We start from the raw sequence: 14,157 nt of genomic DNA, 5'->3' as shown, positions 1-14,157 counted from the left end.
GTCCACTATACTACGAGGACGGCGCCAACGCTGACCTTGGCACGTGTGTCGGGCAGACTCTGCCCTCATTTTGTCACGCAGCGTAGCGCAGGGCGTTGACTTCAAGCCCTCACTCTTCTTCGATATGACCCTTTTTGGCGATGAGGCCCATTGACACTGCTCTCCTTTGGCCATGCAGGGTGCAGAGGAGCGTGTAGTGCGGCAGAACTTGGGTAGGCTGAAGACCAGCCGAGCTGCTGCACGCTGTATTAGCTGCAGAGGTCGGCACATGCAGGCTCAGCAGCCAGGAGCCAGTTGCGGGAGTTTTAGGCCCGAGATGATTATGCAACTTGATCCCATAGACACTCAGCGTTGTTTAAAGACAGCCTATGCTGTAGTTTTGCTACTGTCCACTATACTAACGAGGACGGCGCCAACGCTGACCTTGGCACGTGTGTTCGGCAGACTCTGCCCGTCATTTTGTCACGCAGCGTAGCGCAGGGCGTTGACTTCAAGCCCTCACTCTTCTTCGATATGACCCTTTTTGGCGATGAGGCCCGATTGAACTGCTCTCCTTTGGCCAGTGCAGGGTGCAGAGGAGCGGTGTAGTGCGGCAGAACTTGGGTAGGCTGAAGACCAGCCGAGCTGCTGCACGCTGGATTAGCTGCAGAGGTCGGCACATGCAGGCTCAGCAGCCAGGAGCCAGTTGCGGGAGTTTAGGCCCGAGATGATTATGCAACTTGATCCCATAGACACTCAGCAGTTGTTTAAAGACAGCCTAATGCTGTAGTTTGCTACTGTCCACTATACTAACGAGGACGGCGCCAACGCTGACCTTGGCACGTGTGTCGGGCAGACTCTGCCCGTCATTTTGTCACGCAGCGTAGCGCAGGGCGTTGACTTCAAGCCCTCACTCTTCTTCGATGACCCTTTTGGCGATGAGGCCCGATTGACACTGCTCTCCTTTGGCCAGTGCAGGTGCAGAGGAGCGGTGTAGTGCGGCAGAACTTGGGTAGGCTGAAGACCAGCCGAGCTGCTGCACGCTGGATTAGCTGCAGAGTCGGCACATGCAGGCTCAGCAGCCAGGAGCCAGTTGCGGGAGTTTAGGCCCGAGATGATTATGCAACTTGATCCCATAGACACTCAGCAGTTGTTTAAAGACAGCCTAATGCTGTAGTTTGCTACTGTCCACTATACTAACGGACGGCGCCAACGCTGACCTTGGCACGTGTGTCGGGCAGACTCTGCCCGTCATTTTGTCACGCAGCGTAGCGCAGGGCGTTGACTTCAAGCCCTCACTCTTCTTCGATATGACCCTTTTTGGCGATGAGGCCCGATTGACACTGCTCTCCTTGGCCAGTGCAGGGTGCAGAGGAGCGGTGTAGTGCGGCAGACTTGGGTAGGCTGAAGACCAGCCGAGCTGCTGCACGCTGGATTAGCTGCAGAGGTCGGCACATGCAGGCTCAGCAGCCAGGAGCCAGTTGCGGGAGTTTAGGCCCGAGATGATATGCAACTTGATCCCATAGACACTCAGCAGTTGTTTAAAGACAGCCTAATGCTGTAGTTGCTACTGGAGCCAGGACCGCAAACAGTCGCGATTTTGTCGAGGGGTAGCTGGGACACCTTTGGAGTGAGGGAGTATCAAGCCGATTGGCAGTAGCAGGCTGGGGTGTAGGCTTTGACCATGCCCGGGGTGTAGGATGCGTGTGAGCCAATTGCAGATTCTCTCCAAGTTGTCCTGTAAACGCGCTATAAAAAGCAAACTGTACTCACTCAGATTTTTTGACAGCCGCACAATGTATAGCTCCGGGTACACAATACAACACGACTTGCTAATAAAGGCGACAGACAGGAACTGAGAAATTGACTCATACAGTCAAGTGTTGCTATTGCCTTTTTCTGCTTGGCTTATTGTCTTTTGTTAATGGGGAAGCTAAGCATATCCTCGCCTCGGTCGGACAGCGGCGTCACGCTCGATGCTGCTGTTATTCTTTTGGTCTTTCTTGGTGAATAATCAGCAGCTGGTAGAAAAGTCCAGTCTCCCCGTCGGGGAATCGAACCCCGGTCTTCCGCGTGACAGGCGGAGATACTGTCCACTATACTAACGAGGACGGCGCCCACGCTGACCTTGGCACGTGTGTCGGGCAGACTCTGCCCGTCATTTTGTCACGCAGCGTAGCGCAGGGCGTTGACTTCAGCCCTCACTCTTCTTCGATATGACCCTTTTTGGCGATGAGGCCCGATTGACACTGCTCTCCTTTGGCCAGTGCAGGGTGCAGAGGAGCGGTGTAGTGCGGCAGAACTTGGGTAGGCTGAAGACCAGCCGAGCTGCTGCACGCTGGATTAGCTGCAGAGGTCGGCACATGCAGGCTCAGCAGCCAGGAGCCAGTTGCGGGAGTTTAGGCCCGAGATGATTATGCAACTTGATCCCATAGACACTCAGCAGTTGTTTAAAGACAGCCTAATGCTGTAGTTTGCTACTGTCCACTATACTAACGAGGACGGCGCCAACGCTGACCTGGCACGTGTGTCGGGCAGACTCTGCCCGTCATTTTGTCACGCAGCGTAGCGCAGGGCGTTGACTTCAAGCCCTCACTCTTCTTCGATATGACCCTTTTTGGCGATGAGGCCCGATTGACACTGCTCTCCTTTGGCCAGTGCAGGGTGCAGAGGAGCGGTGTAGTGCGGCAGAACTTGGGTAGGCTGAGACCAGCCGAGCGCTGCACGCTGGATTAGCTGCAGAGGTCGGCACATGCAGGCTCAGCAGCCAGGAGCCAGTTGCGGGAGTTTAGGCCCGAGATGATTATGCAACTTGATCCCATAGACACTCAGCAGTTGTTTAAAGACAGCCTAATGCTGTAGTTTGCTACTGTCCACTATACTAACGAGGACGGCGCCAACGCTGACCTTGGCACGTGTGTCGGGCAGACTCTGCCCGTCATTTTGTCACGCAGCGTAGCGCAGGGCGTTGACTTCAAGCCCTCACTCTTCTTCGATATGACCCTTTTTGGCGATGAGGCCCGATTGACACTGCTCTCCTTTGGCCAGTGCAGGGTGCAGAGGAGCGGTGTAGTGCGGCAGAACTTGGGTAGGCTGAAGACCAGCCGAGCTGCTGCACGCTGGATTAGCTGCAGAGGTCGGCACATGCAGGCTCAGCAGCCAGGAGCCAGTTGCGGGAGTTTAGGCCCGAGATGATTATGCAACTTGATCCCATAGACACTCAGCAGTTGTTTAAAGACAGCCTAATGCTGTAGTTTGCTACTGTCCACTATACTAACGAGGACGGCGCCAACGCTGACCTTGGCACGTGTGTCGGGCAGACTCTGCCCGTCATTTTGTCACGCAGCGTAGCGCAGGGCGTTGACTTCAAGCCCTCACTCTTCTTCGATATGACCCTTTTTGGCGATGAGGCCCGATTGACACTGCTCTCCTTTGGCCAGTGCAGGGTGCAGAGGAGCGGTGTAGTGCGGCAGAACTTGGGTAGGCTGAAGACCAGCCGAGCTGCTGCACGCTGGATTAGCTGCAGAGGTCGGCACATGCAGGCTCAGCAGCCAGGAGCCAGTTGCGGGAGTTTAGGCCCGAGATGATTATGCAACTTGATCCCATAGACACTCAGCAGTTGTTTAAAGACAGCCTAATGCTGTAGTTTGCTACTGTCCACTATACTAACGAGGACGGCGCCAACGCTGACCTTGGCACGTGTGTCGGGCAGACTCTGCCCGTCATTTTGTCACGCAGCGTAGCGCAGGGCGTTGACTTCAAGCCCTCACTCTTCTTCGATATGACCCTTTTTGGCGATGAGGCCCGATTGACACTGCTCTCCTTTGGCCAGTGCAGGGTGCAGAGGAGCGGTGTAGTGCGGCAGAACTTGGGTAGGCTGAAGACCAGCCGAGCTGCTGCACGCTGGATTAGCTGCAGAGGTCGGCACATGCAGGCTCAGCAGCCAGGAGCCAGTTGCGGGAGTTTAGGCCCGAGATGATTATGCAACTTGATCCCATAGACACTCAGCAGTTGTTTAAAGACAGCCTAATGCTGTAGTTTGCTACTGTCCACTATACTAACGAGGACGGCGCCAACGCTGACCTTGGCACGTGTGTCGGGCAGACTCTGCCCGTCATTTTGTCACGCAGCGTAGCGCAGGGCGTTGACTTCAAGCCCTCACTCTTCTTCGATATGACCCTTTTTGGCGATGAGGCCCGATTGACACTGCTCTCCTTTGGCCAGTGCAGGGTGCAGAGGAGCGGTGTAGTGCGGCAGAACTTGGGTAGGCTGAAGACCAGCCGAGCTGCTGCACGCTGGATTAGCTGCAGAGGTCGGCACATGCAGGCTCAGCAGCCAGGAGCCAGTTGCGGGAGTTTAGGCCCGAGATGATTATGCAACTTGATCCCATAGACACTCAGCAGTTGTTTAAAGACAGCCTAATGCTGTAGTTTGCTACTGTCCACTATACTAACGAGGACGGCGCCAACGCTGACCTTGGCACGTGTGTCGGGCAGACTCTGCCCGTCATTTTGTCACGCAGCGTAGCGCAGGGCGTTGACTTCAAGCCCTCACTCTTCTTCGATATGACCCTTTTTGGCGATGAGGCCCGATTGACACTGCTCTCCTTTGGCCAGTGCAGGGTGCAGAGGAGCGGTGTAGTGCGGCAGAACTTGGGTAGGCTGAAGACCAGCCGAGCTGCTGCACGCTGGATTAGCTGCAGAGGTCGGCACATGCAGGCTCAGCAGCCAGGAGCCAGTTGCGGGAGTTTAGGCCCGAGATGATTATGCAACTTGATCCCATAGACACTCAGCAGTTGTTTAAAGACAGCCTAATGCTGTAGTTTGCTACTGTCCACTATACTAACGAGGACGGCGCCAACGCTGACCTTGGCACGTGTGTCGGGCAGACTCTGCCCGTCATTTTGTCACGCAGCGTAGCGCAGGGCGTTGACTTCAAGCCCTCACTCTTCTTCGATATGACCCTTTTTGGCGATGAGGCCCGATTGACACTGCTCTCCTTTGGCCAGTGCAGGGTGCAGAGGAGCGGTGTAGTGCGGCAGAACTTGGGTAGGCTGAAGACCAGCCGAGCTGCTGCACGCTGGATTAGCTGCAGAGGTCGGCACATGCAGGCTCAGCAGCCAGGAGCCAGTTGCGGGAGTTTAGGCCCGAGATGATTATGCAACTTGATCCCATAGACACTCAGCAGTTGTTTAAAGACAGCCTAATGCTGTAGTTTGCTACTGGAGCCAGGACCGCAAACAGTCGCGATTTTGTCGAGGGGTAGCTGGGACACCTTTGGAGTGAGGGAGTATCAAGCCGATTGGCAGTAGCAGGCTGGGGTGTAGGCTTTGACCATGCCCGGGGTGTAGGATGCGTGTGAGCCAATTGCAGATTCTCTCCAAGTTGTCCTGTAAACGCGCTATAAAAAGCAAACTGTACTCACTCAGATTTTTTGACAGCCGCACAATGTATAGCTCCGGGGTACACAATACAACACGACTTGCTAATAAAGGCGACAGACAGGAACTGAGAAATTGACTCATACAGTCAAGTGTTGCTATTGCCTTTTTCTGCTTGGCTTATTGTCTTTTGTTAATGGGGAAGCTAAGCATATCCTCGCCTCGGTCGGACAGCGGCGTCACGCTCGATGCTGCTGTTATTCTTTTGGTCTTTCTTGGTGAATAATCAGCAGCTGGTAGAAAAGTCCAGTCTCCCCGTCGGGGAATCGAACCCCGGTCTTCCGCGTGACAGGCGGAGATACTGTCCACTATACTAACGAGGACGGCGCCCACGCTGACCTTGGCACGTGTGTCGGGCAGACTCTGCCCGTCATTTTGTCACGCAGCGTAGCGCAGGGCGTTGACTTCAAGCCCTCACTCTTCTTCGATATGACCCTTTTTGGCGATGAGGCCCGATTGACACTGCTCTCCTTTGGCCAGTGCAGGGTGCAGAGGAGCGGTGTAGTGCGGCAGAACTTGGGTAGGCTGAAGACCAGCCGAGCTGCTGCACGCTGGATTAGCTGCAGAGGTCGGCACATGCAGGCTCAGCAGCCAGGAGCCAGTTGCGGGAGTTTAGGCCCGAGATGATTATGCAACTTGATCCCATAGACACTCAGCAGTTGTTTAAAGACAGCCTAATGCTGTAGTTTGCTACTGTCCACTATACTAACGAGGACGGCGCCAACGCTGACCTTGGCACGTGTGTCGGGCAGACTCTGCCCGTCATTTTGTCACGCAGCGTAGCGCAGGGCGTTGACTTCAAGCCCTCACTCTTCTTCGATATGACCCTTTTTGGCGATGAGGCCCGATTGACACTGCTCTCCTTTGGCCAGTGCAGGGTGCAGAGGAGCGGTGTAGTGCGGCAGAACTTGGGTAGGCTGAAGACCAGCCGAGCTGCTGCACGCTGGATTAGCTGCAGAGGTCGGCACATGCAGGCTCAGCAGCCAGGAGCCAGTTGCGGGAGTTTAGGCCCGAGATGATTATGCAACTTGATCCCATAGACACTCAGCAGTTGTTTAAAGACAGCCTAATGCTGTAGTTTGCTACTGGAGCCAGGACCGCAAACAGTCGCGATTTTGTCGAGGGGTAGCTGGGACACCTTTGGAGTGAGGGAGTATCAAGCCGATTGGCAGTAGCAGGCTGGGGTGTAGGCTTTGACCATGCCCGGGTGTAGGATGCGTGTGAGCCAATTGCAGATTCTCTCCAAGTTGTCCTGTAAACGCGCTATAAAAAGCAAACTGTACTCACTCAGATTTTTTGACAGCCGCACAATGTATAGCTCCGGGGTACACAATACAACACGACTTGCTAATAAAGGCGACAGACAGGAACTGAGAAATTGACTCATACAGTCAAGTGTTGCTATTGCCTTTTTCTGCTTGGCTTATTGTCTTTTGTTAATGGGGAAGCTAAGCATATCCTCGCCTCGGTCGGACAGCGGCGTCACGCTCGATGCTGCTGTTATTCTTTTGGTCTTTCTTGGTGAATAATCAGCAGCTGGTAGAAAAGTCCAGTCTCCCCGTCGGGGAATCGAACCCCGGTCTTCCGCGTGACAGGCGGAGATACTGTCCACTATACTAACGAGGACGGCGCCCACGCTGACCTTGGCACGTGTGTCGGGCAGACTCTGCCCGTCATTTTGTCACGCAGCGTAGCGCAGGGCGTTGACTTCAAGCCCTCACTCTTCTTCGATATGACCCTTTTTGGCGATGAGGCCCGATTGACACTGCTCTCCTTTGGCCAGTGCAGGGTGCAGAGGAGCGGTGTAGTGCGGCAGAACTTGGGTAGGCTGAAGACCAGCCGAGCTGCTGCACGCTGGATTAGCTGCAGAGGTCGGCACATGCAGGCTCAGCAGCCAGGAGCCAGTTGCGGGAGTTTAGGCCCGAGATGATTATGCAACTTGATCCCATAGACACTCAGCAGTTGTTTAAAGACAGCCTAATGCTGTAGTTTGCTACTGTCCACTATACTAACGAGGACGGCGCCAACGCTGACCTTGGCACGTGTGTCGGGCAGACTCTGCCCGTCATTTTGTCACGCAGCGTAGCGCAGGGCGTTGACTTCAAGCCCTCACTCTTCTTCGATATGACCCTTTTTGGCGATGAGGCCCGATTGACACTGCTCTCCTTTGGCCAGTGCAGGGTGCAGAGGAGCGGTGTAGTGCGGCAGAACTTGGGTAGGCTGAAGACCAGCCGAGCTGCTGCACGCTGGATTAGCTGCAGAGGTCGGCACATGCAGGCTCAGCAGCCAGGAGCCAGTTGCGGGAGTTTAGGCCCGAGATGATTATGCAACTTGATCCCATAGACACTCAGCAGTTGTTTAAAGACAGCCTAATGCTGTAGTTTGCTACTGGAGCCAGGACCGCAAACAGTCGCGATTTTGTCGAGGGGTAGCTGGGACACCTTTGGAGTGAGGGAGTATCAAGCCGATTGGCAGTAGCAGGCTGGGGTGTAGGCTTTGACCATGCCCGGGGTGTAGGATGCGTGTGAGCCAATTGCAGATTCTCTCCAAGTTGTCCTGTAAACGCGCTATAAAAAGCAAACTGTACTCACTCAGATTTTTTGACAGCCGCACAATGTATAGCTCCGGGGTACACAATACAACACGACTTGCTAATAAAGGCGACAGACAGGAACTGAGAAATTGACTCATACAGTCAAGTGTTGCTATTGCCTTTTTCTGCTTGGCTTATTGTCTTTTGTTAATGGGGAAGCTAAGCATATCCTCGCCTCGGTCGGACAGCGGCGTCACGCTCGATGCTGCTGTTATTCTTTTGGTCTTTCTTGGTGAATAATCAGCAGCTGGTAGAAAAGTCCAGTCTCCCCGTCGGGGAATCGAACCCCGGTCTTCCGCGTGACAGGCGGAGATACTGTCCACTATACTAACGAGGACGGCGCCCACGCTGACCTTGGCACGTGTGTCGGGCAGACTCTGCCCGTCATTTTGTCACGCAGCGTAGCGCAGGGCGTTGACTTCAAGCCCTCACTCTTCTTCGATATGACCCTTTTTGGCGATGAGGCCCGATTGACACTGCTCTCCTTTGGCCAGTGCAGGGTGCAGAGGAGCGGTGTAGTGCGGCAGAACTTGGGTAGGCTGAAGACCAGCCGAGCTGCTGCACGCTGGATTAGCTGCAGAGGTCGGCACATGCAGGCTCAGCAGCCAGGAGCCAGTTGCGGGAGTTTAGGCCCGAGATGATTATGCAACTTGATCCCATAGACACTCAGCAGTTGTTTAAAGACAGCCTAATGCTGTAGTTTGCTACTGTCCACTATACTAACGAGGACGGCGCCAACGCTGACCTTGGCACGTGTGTCGGGCAGACTCTGCCCGTCATTTTGTCACGCAGCGTAGCGCAGGGCGTTGACTTCAAGCCCTCACTCTTCTTCGATATGACCCTTTTTGGCGATGAGGCCCGATTGACACTGCTCTCCTTTGGCCAGTGCAGGGTGCAGAGGAGCGGTGTAGTGCGGCAGAACTTGGGTAGGCTGAAGACCAGCCGAGCTGCTGCACGCTGGATTAGCTGCAGAGGTCGGCACATGCAGGCTCAGCAGCCAGGAGCCAGTTGCGGGAGTTTAGGCCCGAGATGATTATGCAACTTGATCCCATAGACACTCAGCAGTTGTTTAAAGACAGCCTAATGCTGTAGTTTGCTACTGGAGCCAGGACCGCAAACAGTCGCGATTTTGTCGAGGGGTAGCTGGGACACCTTTGGAGTGAGGGAGTATCAAGCCGATTGGCAGTAGCAGGCTGGGGTGTAGGCTTTGACCATGCCCGGGGTGTAGGATGCGTGTGAGCCAATTGCAGATTCTCTCCAAGTTGTCCTGTAAACGCGCTATAAAAAGCAAACTGTACTCACTCAGATTTTTTGACAGCCGCACAATGTATAGCTCCGGGGTACACAATACAACACGACTTGCTAATAAAGGCGACAGACAGGAACTGAGAAATTGACTCATACAGTCAAGTGTTGCTATTGCCTTTTTCTGCTTGGCTTATTGTCTTTTGTTAATGGGGAAGCTAAGCATATCCTCGCCTCGGTCGGACAGCGGCGTCACGCTCGATGCTGCTGTTATTCTTTTGGTCTTTCTTGGTGAATAATCAGCAGCTGGTAGAAAAGTCCAGTCTCCCCGTCGGGGAATCGAACCCCGGTCTTCCGCGTGACAGGCGGAGATACTGTCCACTATACTAACGAGGACGGCGCCCACGCTGACCTTGGCACGTGTGTCGGGCAGACTCTGCCCGTCATTTTGTCACGCAGCGTAGCGCAGGGCGTTGACTTCAAGCCCTCACTCTTCTTCGATATGACCCTTTTTGGCGATGAGGCCCGATTGACACTGCTCTCCTTTGGCCAGTGCAGGGTGCAGAGGAGCGGTGTAGTGCGGCAGAACTTGGGTAGGCTGAAGACCAGCCGAGCTGCTGCACGCTGGATTAGCTGCAGAGGTCGGCACATGCAGGCTCAGCAGCCAGGAGCCAGTTGCGGGAGTTTAGGCCCGAGATGATTATGCAACTTGATCCCATAGACACTCAGCAGTTGTTTAAAGACAGCCTAATGCTGTAGTTTGCTACTGTCCACTATACTAACGAGGACGGCGCCAACGCTGACCTTGGCACGTGTGTCGGGCAGACTCTGCCCGTCATTTTGTCACGCAGCGTAGCGCAGGGCGTTGACTTCAAGCCCTCACTCTTCTTCGATATGACCCTTTTTGGCGATGAGGCCCGATTGACACTGCTCTCCTTTGGCCAGTGCAGGGTGCAGAGGAGCGGTGTAGTGCGGCAGAACTTGGGTAGGCTGAAGACCAGCCGAGCTGCTGCACGCTGGATTAGCTGCAGAGGTCGGCACATGCAGGCTCAGCAGCCAGGAGCCAGTTGCGGGAGTTTAGGCCCGAGATGATTATGCAACTTGATCCCATAGACACTCAGCAGTTGTTTAAAGACAGCCTAATGCTGTAGTTTGCTACTGTCCACTATACTAACGAGGACGGCGCCAACGCTGACCTTGGCACGTGTGTCGGGCAGACTCTGCCCGTCATTTTGTCACGCAGCGTAGCGCAGGGCGTTGACTTCAAGCCCTCACTCTTCTTCGATATGACCCTTTTTGGCGATGAGGCCCGATTGACACTGCTCTCCTTTGGCCAGTGCAGGGTGCAGAGGAGCGGTGTAGTGCGGCAGAACTTGGGTAGGCTGAAGACCAGCCGAGCTGCTGCACGCTGGATTAGCTGCAGAGGTCGGCACATGCAGGCTCAGCAGCCAGGAGCCAGTTGCGGGAGTTTAGGCCCGAGATGATTATGCAACTTGATCCCATAGACACTCAGCAGTTGTTTAAAGACAGCCTAATGCTGTAGTTTGCTACTGGAGCCAGGACCGCAAACAGTCGCGATTTTGTCGAGGGGTAGCTGGGACACCTTTGGAGTGAGGGAGTATCAAGCCGATTGGCAGTAGCAGGCTGGGGTGTAGGCTTTGACCATGCCCGGGGTGTAGGATGCGTGTGAGCCAATTGCAGATTCTCTCCAAGTTGTCCTGTAAACGCGCTATAAAAAGCAAACTGTACTCACTCAGATTTTTTGACAGCCGCACAATGTATAGCTCCGGGGTACACAATACAACACGACTTGCTAATAAAGGCGACAGACAGGAACTGAGAAATTGACTCATACAGTCAAGTGTTGCTATTGCCTTTTTCTGCTTGGCTTATTGTCTTTTGTTAATGGGGAAGCTAAGCATATCCTCGCCTCGGTCGGACAGCGGCGTCACGCTCGATGCTGCTGTTATTCTTTTGGTCTTTCTTGGTGAATAATCAGCAGCTGGTAGAAAAGTCCAGTCTCCCCGTCGGGGAATCGAACCCCGGTCTTCCGCGTGACAGGCGGAGATACTGTCCACTATACTAACGAGGACGGCGCCCACGCTGACCTTGGCACGTGTGTCGGGCAGACTCTGCCCGTCATTTTGTCACGCAGCGTAGCGCAGGGCGTTGACTTCAAGCCCTCACTCTTCTTCGATATGACCCTTTTTGGCGATGAGGCCCGATTGACACTGCTCTCCTTTGGCCAGTGCAGGGTGCAGAGGAGCGGTGTAGTGCGGCAGAACTTGGGTAGGCTGAAGACCAGCCGAGCTGCTGCACGCTGGATTAGCTGCAGAGGTCGGCACATGCAGGCTCAGCAGCCAGGAGCCAGTTGCGGGAGTTTAGGCCCGAGATGATTATGCAACTTGATCCCATAGACACTCAGCAGTTGTTTAAAGACAGCCTAATGCTGTAGTTTGCTACTGTCCACTATACTAACGAGGACGGCGCCAACGCTGACCTTGGCACGTGTGTCGGGCAGACTCTGCCCGTCATTTTGTCACGCAGCGTAGCGCAGGGCGTTGACTTCAAGCCCTCACTCTTCTTCGATATGACCCTTTTTGGCGATGAGGCCCGATTGACACTGCTCTCCTTTGGCCAGTGCAGGGTGCAGAGGAGCGGTGTAGTGCGGCAGAACTTGGGTAGGCTGAAGACCAGCCGAGCTGCTGCACGCTGGATTAGCTGCAGAGGTCGGCACATGCAGGCTCAGCAGCCAGGAGCCAGTTGCGGGAGTTTAGGCCCGAGATGATTATGCAACTTGATCCCATAGACACTCAGCAGTTGTTTAAAGACAGCCTAATGCTGTAGTTTGCTACTGGAGCCAGGACCGCAAACAGTCGCGATTTTGTCGAGGGGTAGCTGGGACACCTTTGGAGTGAGGGAGTATCAAGCCGATTGGCAGTAGCAGGCTGGGGTGTAGGCTTTGACCATGCCCGGGGTGTAGGATGCGTGTGAGCCAATTGCAGATTCTCTCCAAGTTGTCCTGTAAACGCGCTATAAAAAGCAAACTGTACTCACTCAGATTTTTTGACAGCCGCACAATGTATAGCTCCGGGGTACACAATACAACACGACTTGCTAATAAAGGCGACAGACAGGAACTGAGAAATTGACTCATACAGTCAAGTGTTGCTATTGCCTTTTTCTGCTTGGCTTATTGTCTTTTGTTAATGGGGAAGCTAAGCATATCCTCGCCTCGGTCGGACAGCGGCGTCACGCTCGATGCTGCTGTTATTCTTTTGGTCTTTCTTGGTGAATAATCAGCAGCTGGTAGAAAAGTCCAGTCTCCCCGTCGGGGAATCGAACCCCGGTCTTCCGCGTGACAGGCGGAGATACTGTCCACTATACTAACGAGGACGGCGCCCACGCTGACCTTGGCACGTGTGTCGGGCAGACTCTGCCCGTCATTTTGTCACGCAGCGTAGCGCAGGGCGTTGACTTCAAGCCCTCACTCTTCTTCGATATGACCCTTTTTGGCGATGAGGCCCGATTGACACTGCTCTCCTTTGGCCAGTGCAGGGTGCAGAGGAGCGGTGTAGTGCGGCAGAACTTGGGTAGGCTGAAGACCAGCCGAGCTGCTGCACGCTGGATTAGCTGCAGAGGTCGGCACATGCAGGCTCAGCAGCCAGGAGCCAGTTGCGGGAGTTTAGGCCCGAGATGATTATGCAACTTGATCCCATAGACACTCAGCAGTTGTTTAAAGACAGCCTAATGCTGTAGTTTGCTACTGTCCACTATACTAACGAGGACGGCGCCAACGCTGACCTTGGCACGTGTGTCGGGCAGACTCTGCCCGTCATTTTGTCACGCAGCGTAGCGCAGGGCGTTGACTTCAAGCCCTCACTCTTCTTCGATATGACCCTTTTTGGCGATGAGGCCCGATTGACACTGCTCTCCTTTGGCCAGTGCAGGGTGCAGAGGAGCGGTGTAGTGCGGCAGAACTTGGGTAGGCTGAAGACCAGCCGAGCTGCTGCACGCTGGATTAGCTGCAGAGGTCGGCACATGCAGGCTCAGCAGCCAGGAGCCAGTTGCGGGAGTTTAGGCCCGAGATGATTATGCAACTTGATCCCATAGACACTCAGCAGTTGTTTAAAGACAGCCTAATGCTGTAGTTTGCTACTGGAGCCAGGACCGCAAACAGTCGCGATTTTGTCGAGGGGTAGCTGGGACACCTTTGGAGTGAGGGAGTATCAAGCCGATTGGCAGTAGCAGGCTGGGGTGTAGGCTTTGACCATGCCCGGGTGTAGGATGCGTGTGAGCCAATTGCAGATTCTCTCCAAGTTGTCCTGTAAACGCGCTATAAAAAGCAAACTGTACTCACTCAGATTTTTTGACAGCCGCACAATGTATAGCTCCGGGGTACACAATACAACACGACTTGCTAATAAAGGCGACAGACAGGAACTGAGAAATTGACTCATACAGTCAAGTGTTGCTATTGCCTTTTTCTGCTTGGCTTATTGTCTTTTGTTAATGGGGAAGCTAAGCATATCCTCGCCTCGGTCGGACAGCGGCGTCACGCTCGATGCTGCTGTTATTCTTTTGGTCTTTCTTGGTGAATAATCAGCAGCTGGTAGAAAAGTCCAGTCTCCCCGTCGGGGAATCGAACCCCGGTCTTCCGCGTGACAGGCGGAGATACTGTCCACTATACTAACGAGGACGGCGCCCACGCTGACCTTGGCACGTGTGTCGGGCAGACTCTGCCCGTCATTTTGTCACGCAGCGTAGCGCAGGGCGTTGACTTCAAGCCCTCACTCTTCTTCGATATGACCCTTTTTGGCGATGAGGCCCGATTGACACTGCTCTCCTTTGGCCAGTGCAGGGTGCAGAGGAGCGGTGTAGTGCGGCAGAACTTGGGTAG

The 14,157-nt window shown here is 54.3% G+C and overlaps 8 non-coding genes across 8 annotated transcripts; all 8 read right to left on the bottom strand.

Moving 5' to 3' along the window:
* Nucleotides 1-2,018: 2,018 nt before the first annotated feature.
* On the bottom strand, nt 2,019-2,090 carry trnad-guc. Its single transcript has one exon. It is a non-coding gene; the product is annotated as a tRNA-Asp (tRNA).
* A 3,580-nt stretch (nt 2,091-5,670) lies between these two features.
* trnad-guc lies at nt 5,671-5,742 on the bottom strand. Its single transcript has one exon. It is a non-coding gene; the product is annotated as a tRNA-Asp (tRNA).
* A 1,231-nt stretch (nt 5,743-6,973) lies between these two features.
* trnad-guc lies at nt 6,974-7,045 on the bottom strand. The gene has a single exon. It is a non-coding gene; the product is annotated as a tRNA-Asp (tRNA).
* Nucleotides 7,046-8,277: 1,232 nt separating this feature from the next.
* Nucleotides 8,278-8,349, bottom strand: trnad-guc. The gene has a single exon. It is a non-coding gene; the product is annotated as a tRNA-Asp (tRNA).
* A 1,232-nt stretch (nt 8,350-9,581) lies between these two features.
* On the bottom strand, nt 9,582-9,653 carry trnad-guc. Its single transcript has one exon. It is a non-coding gene; the product is annotated as a tRNA-Asp (tRNA).
* A 1,624-nt stretch (nt 9,654-11,277) lies between these two features.
* On the bottom strand, nt 11,278-11,349 carry trnad-guc. Its single transcript has one exon. It is a non-coding gene; the product is annotated as a tRNA-Asp (tRNA).
* A 1,232-nt stretch (nt 11,350-12,581) lies between these two features.
* On the bottom strand, nt 12,582-12,653 carry trnad-guc. Its single transcript has one exon. It is a non-coding gene; the product is annotated as a tRNA-Asp (tRNA).
* Nucleotides 12,654-13,884: 1,231 nt separating this feature from the next.
* trnad-guc lies at nt 13,885-13,956 on the bottom strand. Its single transcript has one exon. It is a non-coding gene; the product is annotated as a tRNA-Asp (tRNA).
* Between the last annotated feature and the right edge of the window lie 201 nt (nt 13,957-14,157).

This window comes from Micropterus salmoides, unplaced genomic scaffold (genome assembly GCF_014851395.1).
Source record: "Micropterus salmoides isolate LMB-PRFRI ecotype aquatic unplaced genomic scaffold, ASM1485139v1 Ms_hic_scaffold_4337, whole genome shotgun sequence".
In the NCBI taxonomy this organism is placed as follows: domain Eukaryota; kingdom Metazoa; phylum Chordata; class Actinopteri; order Centrarchiformes; family Centrarchidae; genus Micropterus; species Micropterus salmoides.
This window is presented reverse-complemented; position numbering and strand designations above follow the sequence as displayed.